We start from the raw sequence: 13,070 nt of genomic DNA, 5'->3' as shown, positions 1-13,070 counted from the left end.
ATTAATGCAAGAATGATATGAAATAATGATGCATGCCCTCGCCTGCGCTCCCTCAGCGACTTTATCTCACGATCGCGCATGAAACACTTCCTCAGTTCTTGACCTGCTATGCCAAACGCACACGTAATGCAGTGCATGAGCGTGATTACCAAGTTCTTATTAGTCCTTTTCATATAGCAGGATTGGAAAGCTAAGGTACCTCCCTTATATCAATTCCCAAACAATGATTCATTCTAGGGTCGTCAGTCCTAGCAATTCTCATACGATGTTACGGTTCTAGGTCACTACAAAGGGCTCGTCACCTGATTAGTGTAGGCCTAGTTTATACTCTAATTGCTATGGAAAGACTCGTCGCTTCGGCGCAGTCTTAGAGTATGCTCGAGGTCACTACGAATGGCTCGTCACCTAGATGTAGGCCGACAGCTCGAATAGTGTCCCATACCACCGTATTCGGCTCACGAGTTTGGGTTGCTCACTGGTCACTACGGGGAGGCTCGTCACCCCAGCGTAAGCCGACAGCTCGACCACGGTGTCCTATACCACCATACTCGGCTCATGAGTCTTAGCGGATCGAGGTGCCAAGGTTAAAGGGGTTCTTCCACTGGTGAGTTTAGTACCTTAGATTCAAGCAGTAGCGTCCATACATGGTGAACATACCTCGGGTCAATCGGGTTACTTGACGAGCTCGACTGGTACGAACGCATATCGAATTGATCGACATGAAGTGCATGAGCACTCCGTGTGGCCTAACCACTGTTGACAACCGAAGTACGGCTCGGACTCATCGAACACGTCTTGTGGGGCGAAAACAACCTCAGCCACCAAATCAGGGCCTGTTACCGATTGCCTGGACTATATCATAGTCCCAAGCGTATTCAACTTCAGCAGATAATCATATGAGAAAATCAAGGCAGCAATGAATCAATAATTTAATTCATACAATCATTTGAACATATTAGGAAATACAACTTAAACATGAATTCACACATATACATTCTATACCTAAACAGACACTATAGCATAAATACATGGAGGAAATTATACACATAATTAAGGTAGTTGAGAATCATATCTCAACAATCATATAAAGTACAATTTACTAACTACTAGTTCATTCGGACATTTTTACAAATACTTAGACCACACTTTTTAACATACACGATGTATGTTGGCCATAACATGTATTGCGGCAAATCCTTTCGCCAAGGAGTTGTTACACATACAATTAGTATAAACACACAACAATTAATCATGGCAAACACATTTTCAAATTCCATACGTATACGACCCTTCCTACAAATACATGGAATACACTAAACTCAATATAGTTCATATATATCTGAAATGCGAAACAAACATCGTATTTGGCATGTGAAATAGCACCCATGTCAGTAATAAATCATTAACCGACATTGAAAGCCTTGAAAACCATAACCTATACGTTTATAGTCCGCACCTTACGCCGGTAAACACGTAACGGATTCGTTTTAGACACTTAGTCTTTGTCAACGGCGGATTGACAACCTATAGCATGAATTAGGTTAGCTATTTCATAACTTACACTATCTGAAACCCTAAAACAGATTATGGTTAGGTTTTCTTACCCAAGTACATTGTCGGAAACGCTGGATTAGTGATTCAGATAGGGTGGCTAAGTGCGTGGAGCAACGGGATCAAATCCCAGAATGGATTTCCAACTCTCTCTCTCTCTCTTTCTCTCTCTTTCCTTTCCTTTTCCTCTCCTCTCTTTCTTAGGGTTTAAAATTCGTATGGAATATAAGAGAGAGGGTTTAAGGCCCTTATATAGGCCCAAAACTGATGGGAATGGCCCCAGGGCCATGGTATACTTAGGTTATGTCCAAAGATTGGTTGTTCCGATCCAACGGAGCACTTCTGGAGCCCCCTTTTCTGCGTGCGGTCGGACTTAAGCTCCCTGACATTGGATCTAGGTCAGGCTGAGTTTTCGCTCCGATCGGGTTTACAGATCGACCGTGGCGGACCAGTTTCAGTTCAACGGTCACCGTCACTCGATCAGGGCCACAAGTACATTGCCATGTATGGGAAATTTCTCCTGATCCGAGGGTGTATTTGGGTCAGATTCTGATGGTCTGAATCCTTATATTTGGCCCGCAAGCGACACGACTCAGTTTACTTAAATTCGGATTTTATTTCTAAAGATATTCACGTTTCTTACACACTTTGCTCCAGGCTCAAGTTGTGTATTTCTAGACACAATTAAGACTTGATTTCCGAGGGGGTTGTCAAGTCCAGTAATGCGGTCATAACCGTATAGTTTTGCGGTTATCGGACTTTCAACGTGCGGTCCAGGTCCGATATGGAGTTTCGGTGTGCTCCCGAGAGCAACCGGGTTTAGGGATGGATTCTAGATTTCAGGGTAATGTGGCGTCAATGACTCTGCATGTTTTGGGTCTTGCAGATCATATTTAAAGTGATTAGTGCTAATTTCACAAGTACTCTAGTTTAACACTTACTAATCTTAACCTAATTGCTAAAGGTTCTGGTCCTGGGTGATTTCCGCCTGAGGTGGTACATGGGTCCTTGTACGGATTTTTCCGAGACGTTACATTTACATCCTTTGATTTCCCTTGATTCTAAGATAGATTATAATGAATAGACATAATGAATGAAAGAAAAAGACAGTTCAATGACAATTTTATCAGCATTTCGACGCTTTTGTTGTTTATTGTAAAGGCAGATGAGTTATGTAGACTTAAAGCCCTTGATTTGGTTGTGCGATAAGCATTGATCGTTCTTCCACTTATCCTTTCAGTCGTACGGACACTCGTCTTTCTCCTGGAGTTCTTTCTCTGTGCTTCACATTTTCTTTACTTTCCCTTATGAATCCGACAACTGGCGCACTTGATCAAGGAAGGGGCATTTTCGGCAAGAATACTGGTGCACAATCTAAGAAGAGATGGAAACTTCGTGAACTTGGGTTGTGCCATAATTCCATTGTGCCAGAATTCCGTTGTGCCATAATTCCGTTGTGTCATAATGTGTTGTGCCATAATTCCGTTGTGCCATAATTCCATTGTGCGGATCTTCCATTATGCTTCACTTTTCTCTCCTCTGGGAGTTCCTTGAGACTCATTTATAGGCGTCTTGCACGTGTGAAGGCTATCTGCGCACTACATCTTCCAGCGCGCAACAACTTCCAGCGCGCAACGCCTTCAGTGTGCAACAACTTCCAGCGTGCAACGCCTTCCAGCACGCAACACTACTGAGGGGCGGACGAGCGTCTCTTCCAACTTCTTCCCCCCTACAAATGAGGAGTCCTCTCTCAAATGAGGAGAGGGGTGCAGTATTTATAGACTTCTCACACATGTGAGAGGGCTATTTGCACATAGCAGCTTCCAGCACACAACAGCTTCCAGCGTGCAGCAGCTTCCAGCTCGCAGCAGCTTCCAGCGCACAACAGGTCTTCAGCAGGGGTGGCGCACAATAGGAGTCTAGGTAGGGGCGCACAACAGGAACCCAGGAAGGGGCGCACAACAGGAGTCCAGGCAAGGGCCTTTGCACTCTAACAAGGATCACAATGGAATTTCTTCATTGAGACTTCTAGAGAGAAATGTATATATTTTTATGCCCCAACAGATGCCCCCTCAATCCTTCTTTGATTGATTTATGAAATCAAATGAAGGATCGGTCTTCTTCGAAGAACCGAATGACTTACAACTAAAGGATGATTGGATGACCCTACTTGCATGGAAGACTAAATGATCACACTCGACCAGAAGATTAATTGCCCCCAGCCAGCAGTGTTGAGCGGATGCTTCAATAGGGAGGCTAAATTCTCTTTTCATCGAAACCCGTCACTGTAACAGCTGTGATGACTTCGTTTTTGAGTATCTTGGCCAGAGAACTATCTTTCAATGTAGTTGCTGCAACGGTATCCTTGATTAATTTCTGCAACTCTTTCTTTGAACTCTGCATTTAGAGAGTTGTTCTCTAATGCTGCTCCTACTGCAACAACTTTTTCGATTGTCTCCTTTATTCATGATCCGCACAACCCAAGCTTTCGAATGGTAATCTGTCCTACCAAATTAATCAGAATTAGTACTTCACGATATCATAATTTTCCAATTTAGTTTCATGAAGTATATATTGAAAAACTTTTTAGAATATTTATAATATTTGCAATAGGATAATGATTGAGTTGTCTTCTTTTTGTGCTTGTCATCGTGCTTCGCATTATATCATGCTTTTGGAGACGTTATTTCTGGCTCTATAAATTCAATTACTGAGTCTTTTCTAGTTTGTGCTTCCTTAGCTTTTCTTCATAGACTGGCTAAGAGTGTATTTTTCCCGAACCTTTGCTGATTCAGAAACATAGATAAGACTTCTCTCGATTTCATTTAATAACTTCCTGAAGGCCATAAAAGTTATTGACGATGATTCTATCTCTTTTGATAGACATTTGTTCCTTATCTCCATCAGATCCGATACTTGGGGTCTTGCGATATTATTATTAGAACAGTAAGAAGTTATGGCATCAGACCATATAACCGGGCCTTGATATAAAAAACAACTCTTGAAAGTCCATGCTGGATCATGCTTCATTATTCTTGACATAATTCTCTAGTTCATACTTCTTATAGTTGAGTGTGTTGGTGGGGTCATCAATATTACTTAGTGTGTGATTATTGCCCAGCTGATTGTGTCATATTGATTCCTCCACCGCGTATAAGAAATTATCAGAAAGACCAAGGCATAGATTACTTTAGGAAAATATATCATGCCCCTTGTTCAGGCCAATCTTCGCATAAAGATTTCTTCAGTAGATAATATTTCCGAAGTAAAGCCTGCTGATACCCTTGAAGGATGGCTAATCTTTGCTGCTCCTTTAACAAATCTAAAGAATATAACTGAATCTTTAAATAGACCGAAAGAGAACGATAATTTTTCGCTAGTTTATTCTTTGCCGCCTTTGAGAATTTTGTGAGATAATATTTCTTTATTATCAAGAAGGCAAAAGACCTCACGGCTCTTGTCAGAAGAATAAATATATTGCAATTGAAGACTAGTAGTTGATCTCGAAGATTAGAACTTTTGAGTAGATAATTGCCAATATCGAAGATTTTAACTTTTGAGTAGATAATTGCCAATGTCGAAGATTTTAACTTTTGAGTAGATAATTGCCAATATTTTGAAGGCATTTGCTGTTGTTGTTATTTGAACCTGATTCAAGAGAAATGCATTTTTGTATATTGTTTATTCAATATTTGAAATTTTCATCAGGCAATTGCATATTTGAGTATATCTAAAGTGAAATATATATCTGCAGCATTTTGATGTACACATAGTTCATGCTTTTGAGTAGTGGATCTAGTGTACTTTTGACTGATCATACTTTGACTGGACATGACTTGACTGGACAAGACCTGGGCTTAAAGGGCAATTATAGTTTACCGTCGATTTCAGGCTCTTTAAGTCATTGAAGCTTTGTATATAGATCTACTCAAGTATTCACTGTTGTCATATATAGACGATGATGATAGGTCTTATGCGTAGTTGGCCGTACAGGGCTTGGCTAGGCTGCCTTAAATGATAAGCTACTATCGCTGTCGTCAACTTTATATGTGGTTGGCCACAGTTTATTGCACTGTAAAAAATGGTGAATCAATAATTGATATTTTGCCGTTGCTAATAATGTTCTGAGAACACTCATATTATGTTTAAGATAGTGAATCAACTTGGCGATAATAGTAATTTCAATAAGACAATCTCATATGGGCGATTGATGATGATAGCGATAGTTGCTAATTCTGGCGATACCCATCGATACTTGGCGAATTTGACAATAATCATCGGTGTTTGACAAAAATCATCAATGCTGTGCTCAATCTTAATATGCCTGATATGCTTGAGAAGCTTTGCTTGCGCCCTTTTTATTCATTCACTTGAAAATGAATACATGATTTTGTCTTTTGTAGTCATTTCATCTTTCTACTTGTCATGCCCCCTTTTGATTAAGAAGTATTATTCTGATAATCTTCGTAATCAAAATCATAATGTTGCGATCTTTAACAAGTATACTGCCACATCACCTCATACCGATCATCCGAGATTAGTATTGCCCCCAGTCTTGAACTAATTAGGCGTGTGTACCCCATTTCTTCTTTTATATCATATACTTTCCTTATGGCAATTTCTCCATTATCAATCATTTCCTGTGCAAGTGGGCACAACTGCGAGGGGCGTCTATGCTGACCTACGCAATCAACCCCTTCATCTTTGTTTTGCTGTCATATTCTTCCATCACAATTTCTCTCCTATCAATCATCTTTTGTAGCTTTTTCCTGAGGGCATTACAACTTTCTGTATGATGTCCAAATGTACGGTGATAATGATAATAATCCATTCCTCTTGTATTTTCAATTTTTTCGAGGTGTTTTAACCGAGTTAATTCAATACTCTTCATAGCCAACAATTGTTTCAACATAGGAAGTATATCTTTTCTTGCGAACGAATACTTCATATGGTATTTATTTCGCCTGGACCTTTTATATGTCATTATAACCGCACGACCATTTCTATCTTCTTCATTGCTGTCTCTTTCAACATCCTGATAATTTTCTTTTTTTCGAGTGATGTTGGCTGATGTTGGTTGAAAAGCAGACACTTTTCCAATAATCTTTTCATACTTCATATGGTATTTATTTCGCCTGGACCTTTTATATGTCATTATAACCGCATGACCATTTCTATCTTCTTTATTGCTGTCTCTTTCAACATCCTGATAATTTTCTTTTTTTCGAGTGATGTTGGCTGAAAAGCAGACACTTTTCCAATAATCTTTTCAAGAGCATAGGCCTTTGTAGCAAGATCATGAAAGGTTTTCCAATCTTTACTAATCAGGTTATGTGCTAGTTCTGGTCTCATGCCTTCTAAACATAGTTTTACTTGTTCTGACTCTTGCAGAGGATGTTGACATGATCCCCTCAAGTCCTTCCATTGACTGATGGATTCCTCAACCGGTTCATTTTCTTCTTGGCGAATAGAAGCCAATTCAGTTAAACTAACTTCTCGGTCAGAAGAGAAAAAGTTCAACATAAAAATATCCTGCATCTGTTCCCAGGTATGAATAGATCCTGGGATTGAACCTGAATACCATCTGAAAGCTCTTTCAGTCAGAAAAGATCCGAATAATCACAGACAATATTTAGGAACTCTAGAGAAATTTCCCATCTTTGTTATGAAATACATCATATGTTCTTCTGGTGATCCATTCCCATTAAATTTTTGAAAGTCTGGGTGTTTGAAATCAGCGGGAAACGACATTTCTTCTATTTCAGGGGAATATGGTGTCTGATATCGAAACCTTTTATTCTAGTTTCACTCCTTCTCTAGATGAATGGTTTCGATGACCATCTGTCGGATTTCTTCCTGCGTTATATTTTGAGTAATATTAGGCGTCGATTCTTGAAATCTAACCGCTTGCGGTTGTGGTCTTTCTACTTGTTGTTCAATGTTGTTCACAACAGTCACTGTTGGAAAATGAGGGACTCCTTCAGCTACACGCTTATCTGGTGAAGGTCGGTTAGGTTAATTGATGTCTGCTGATAAAACTTTTGTTTTTTTATTCTTCGATTGTCTTGATATTGAAGGAGGAAACGAACGTTGCAATGCTGACACTGTTGAAGAAGATAAACTATTATTTCATTTGAAACTAGCGTATTGTCGCTTCGAAGGACTAGTTGACTCGAATCGTGGCATTCTTAATGCATGAGTTTGCTTGAAGTCTTTGCAAGAGGTACTGTGGGCGAATATTCGCTAGTCGCGGTGGCTTTCCCTTTATTTTTCTAAACTCGTAATGATTCTATGGAGGCTATCTTTACTGTTGTAGTTAGTGGTATTGGAAAACCTTTTGGAGTAACGGGCCTTTCTGTCTTTCTCGAATGAGATGATTGTATGACCGAGGTAGGACTGTCTTATGACACTTCGCATAATCGACCCTGTACTTGGCGAGATGACGCTTCTTGTAGAGGTAGATCGAATGTTTTGTCTTTTGGATGTTATTATCATTTGTCTTTCATCGTTTTGCTGCGCTATCGGTGAAACAGAGATCATTCCGTCCATTACATGAAATTCCCTGCGGATTTTGCTTTCTCTGGTGCTTTCTTCTTACCTCTTGCTTGCTTGTCTTCAGGACAAATTATAAGATTGCAATTAGTATCCAAATGATAAAACATTCTATCTTAGAGATGAAGGGGAGGATGTTCCTGTTGAGAGTCGCCATTTTGGCGTCTATACAGACGCCAAAAAGTGATAAATGTTCTCTGAATATTTTCCAAGTTATTATTGAGAAGAAGTCCCCAGCAGAGTTGCCATTTTGTTTCGAATAAGAAACAAATGTATTCGATTTGAGGGATTTCATTCAATGATAATAAAGAAAGAATGAGAGAACAATGATCACAAAGTATTCTATTTATTCTAAGTTCATTTACATCCTTTGATTTCCCTTGATTCTAAGATAGATTATAATGAATAGACATAATGAATGAAAGAGAAAGATAGTTCAATGGCAATTTTAGCAGCATTTCGATGCTTTTGTTGTTCATTACAAAGGCAGATGAGTCATGTAGACTTAAAGCCCTTGATTTGGTTGTGCGATAAGCATTGGTCGTTCTTCCACTTATCCTTTCAGTCGTACAGACATACTCTTCTTTCTCCTAGAGCTCTTTCTCTGTGCTTCACATTTCCTTTACTTTCCCTTTATGAATCCGGCAACTGGTGCACTTGATCAAGGAAGGGGCATTTTGGGCAAGAATACTGGTGCACAATCTAAGAAGAGATGAAAACTTCATGAACTTGGGTTGTGCCAGAATTCCATTGTGCCATAATTCGTTGTACCATAATTTGTTGTGCCATAATTCCGTTGTGCGGATCTTCCATCATGCTCCACTTTTCTCTCTCTGGGGGTTCCTTGAGACTCTCCAACTTTTGTCTATCCAAATGAAGATGGGAGAGGGGTATTTATAGGCGTCTCGCACGTGTGAAGGCTATTTGTGCACAATAGGGTGCGCACAACGGCTTCCAGCGGGCAACACTACTGAGGGGCGGACGAGCGTCTCTTCCAACTTCTTCCCCCCTACAAATGAGGAGTCCTCTCTCAAATGAGGAGAGGAGTGCAGTATTTATAGACTTCTCACACGTGTGAGAGGGCTATTTGCGCATAGTAGCTTCTAGCGCACAGCAACTTCCGGCGCACAACAGCTTCAAGCGCAGCAGCAGGTCTTCAGCAGGGGTGGCGCACAACAGGAATCCAGGTAGGGGTGCACAACAGGAACCCAAGTAGGGGCGCACAACAGGAGTCCAGGCAGGGGCCTCTGCACTCTATCAAGGATCACAATGGAATTTCCTTATTGAGACTTCTAGAGAGAGAAATATATATATATATATATATATATATATATATATATATATATATATATATATTTGTGCCCCAACAGTGGGCCCTTGTAGTTGTTTTGCAAATGGGCCCATCCAACCCGCCATTTTTTTAAAGGTAACACCAGTGTTCGAAATATCGGTATCGCACAATGTATCGCACCCTTGGGATACAAATACGTATCGGTTATCGCATGGGATATATCGTTTGTATTGCATAATTTATCGCACTTTTGGGAAACATGGGGAAACATTAAGATAATTGTTGATTTTTTCAATGAAACTTCAGGGATTATTTAAAAAGACCCTAATACACACTTTTAAATCATAAAATCTCAAAAAAGAAATGGACATAATAGGTTTCCTTTGTATATTGTACTAAGATATGCGCTGTGCGATTGAACTATGACAACTATATTCAGTATCCACCCCATCCATCCGTTTTTTCATATCATTTTAGGACATTATTCAAAAAAAATGAAGCAGATCCAATAATCAAGTGGACCATACCATAGGAAACAATGATGATTGACCATTAGTGGGCCACAAAAGGTTAGATCAAGCTGATAATTGTTTTTTCTCTTCATTCAAACTTATGTGAAGTTATCAATAAATTAAGTGCCTAATAAAATATAGGGAAAATCAAGGTGCACCCTAAAAAGTTTTTAATGGTACTGTGTTCAACTACCATTGTTTCCTTGAGTATAGTCCACTTGAGATGAAAAATAAGATAGATCTAACGATCAAGTGGACCGCACTGAAAAAAGTAATGGGGGGATTAAACGTCTGCCATTGAAACCCTTTAGGGGTTCACGGAAGTTTTGGATCAATATAAAATTTGTTTTTCCTCTTAATTCCTGTCTTTGTGACTTTATGAACAGATTGGATGGAAAATAAATGTTATGGTGGGCCCTACAAAATGACTCTTGCATTTAATCCCACTGACATTTAATGCTTAGTGCATTTTAATGCAAGCTTATTATTTGGTGTGGTCCACTTGAGTGTTGGATATGCCTCATTTTCGTACTCATACCTTAAAATAATATGAGAAAAGGGATTGACGGTTTGGATGTACAGATACATCACGGTGGGCCCGACCACAGACCTGCCCATTCGTAGCTAGGGACGGGCGGGGGTAGTACGCAATCTGCGTCCTTGTGTGGTACACCAGCCAATCCGCTTCCTTTTGGACCAGATTTAATGTTATATGGTCCCACAATAATATATTTATTATATCCACACCGTTCAACCATTTGGAGAGATTATTTTAGATCTTGAGCCAAAAAATAATTAATATCCAAAGCTCAAGTGGACCACACCACAAATAGCAGCGGGACAGTGATTCTCACTGTTAAAACATTCGTAGGGCCCACCATAACTTTTATTTTCCATTCAATCTGTTGACGAGGTCACACAGAGCTGGATGAAGAGGAAAAATAAATATCATATTTATCCAAAACTTCTCTGATCTCGAAAGGGTTTCAATGGTAGACGTTCAATCTCCCACTATTGTCTGTTGTTTGCAGTGTGGTCCACTTGTTATCTGGATCTGTCTTATTTTTCGTCTCAAGCCTTACAACGAGCTCGCGAAATGGAAGAACGGTTTAGATATAACGCATGCCTTATAATGGGACCCACAACACTTGATGAAGTCAACACTCGGTGGTGTGCGGTACACTACCCAACCCAAAATCACTTAAAGAGTGCTTGGACGCTCTTGTTTTTCGACGCAGAGAGGGTTCCGGCCTTCCGGAACCCTAAAATCTCGCCCAAATCCAGGAAATTTCAGATCTCACAATGATTTCTCGACAGTTCGGAGAGGATTTCTCCGGATTTCGCTTGGATTTCTTCGGACGTCGATAGATTTCTCTCCTGTGACCAAGAAATGTCGACCACGGCCTGATTCCTCGCTGGAATCTCCAAGAAAGGGGGAAGTTGAAGAAAATTTGCAGAAAATCCTACTTACCTGTCGAGTGGCCCACCTCCAGCCAGGTACGCTCCGATTTCTTTTTCTTTTTTTTCTAATTCAATTTTTTTTTTAATTCTCCACAAGCCGGATCCGATTTTCTGTCCGTGCATTTGTCTCCGACGATAATGGAGAGGAAATCTCGCCATATTGTCGATATATCATGCGATATCGACGATATATCGGCCGATATTAAGATTTTGAATTTTTTGGTATCTTCCGGTGGTTATCGGGGGTGTATCGTCTCGCAGTGGTGCGATACCGATAATATCGGCCGATAGTATCGATATTTCGAACACTGGGTAACACTGCTAGTTATTGAGACTTCTAGGGAGAGAAATATATATATATATATATATATATATATATATATATATATATATATATATATATATATATATATGTGCCCTAACAGTGGGCCCTTGCAGTTTTTTTGCAAATGGGCCCATCCAACCCGCCATTTTTTTAAAGGTAACACTGCTAGGGATTAAACCTTGGATCACTCACACACGCTATACTGTCTCTACCAGCTCACCTAACGAGCGGGAGATATGGCAAATTATGGCACTTTTTATGTAAAACTAAAAAAGAACCACAGGTTCTAGTGTGCGGGCATACCCTGGCCCAGCCCATTACTGCCCTTAGTCTGCCTTTTATTTTTAGGTACCTCATGCCTGTTATTTCTCGGCAAAACTGGGATAAAGTTGGGCCAAAAGATCCTGATTCAAGATAAATTCATGAGGAAGTGTATCTCTTTAGGATGCACTCCAGCATCTAGAAATTGGTTAATCGATAAAGACACATGTACTTGGTGTCCCGCCCAAGAAAGAGACCCAAGTCCTAATAACCCTGCTAAGTGGTGATTCAACTTGGCTATCGGCCTGGCGGCCTCATAGCTGGGAAATTGATCGTTGTGAACATGGCATTTTGTTGGTCATTTCTGATATCGAATGTATAGCCCTATCCCGGTTGAATGTACATCAATAACCGATGAATCATTTGGCTGGCGAATGAATTACTGAGATTGTTCGGGAGACATGGTCAAAGCCCGGCTTCATCAACACTACTAGGATCCAGACCGGTCAGTGATAGAGACTACCACTAAGGCCCTAACGAGTCCGTCTGTTTGTAGATATGGGGGTCTCTTTCTATTTCTATTTTGTTCTATCTATTTATTTGATTTCATAATGGGTGAGCTGATGCCTTCTTATTTCTGTCAATGATATATGCAGTCATAGATCTTTTACAATTGGGATGAAATTTTTAACGGATAAGTCAAAACTTCATTGTTAGTGGAATATACAGAGTAATTCACTCACACATGTTATTAGTAGAATATACAGTACTTCATTCATACATTGACAGTATTCTCTTAACGGCATGTACTTAATGAATTCAACATATGACGAAAGTTCCATTTGAATAAGTATGCATGCTGTCGAGCAATCTGGGATAAAGTTGACTGGATGGTTACATGCGCATGTTCAACAGAAAATTGACGGTCCCAAGTAAGATTTTAAAATGCAATTCTGGTGAGAGGCTTGCCATGGATCTGAAACCGCTGCCTTTTCTGTATTGATTGAAACAGAAGAAGTCTGACAGGAGCTCGTCCAGAAACCAACATATTCTTAGGGGTTACATTTCATTGTTCCAAAAAAATTGAGTGCCATTTCATTCTTAGGCAAAATGAGTT

General features: G+C 39.9%; 1 protein-coding gene across 5 annotated transcripts in view; it reads left to right on the top strand.

Annotated features, from left to right (window-relative positions):
* Positions 1-13,070, top strand: part of LOC131246312 (protoporphyrinogen oxidase, mitochondrial) — a 67,073-nt gene that overhangs the window by 24,867 nt on the left and 29,136 nt on the right. The gene's annotated exons all lie outside the window — the stretch shown is intronic.

This window comes from Magnolia sinica, chromosome 5 (genome assembly GCF_029962835.1).
Source record: "Magnolia sinica isolate HGM2019 chromosome 5, MsV1, whole genome shotgun sequence".
Taxonomy (NCBI): Eukaryota; Viridiplantae; Streptophyta; class Magnoliopsida; order Magnoliales; family Magnoliaceae; genus Magnolia; species Magnolia sinica.
The sequence above is the reverse complement of the archived record's forward strand: the minus strand, read 5'-3'. Positions and strand labels throughout refer to the sequence as shown.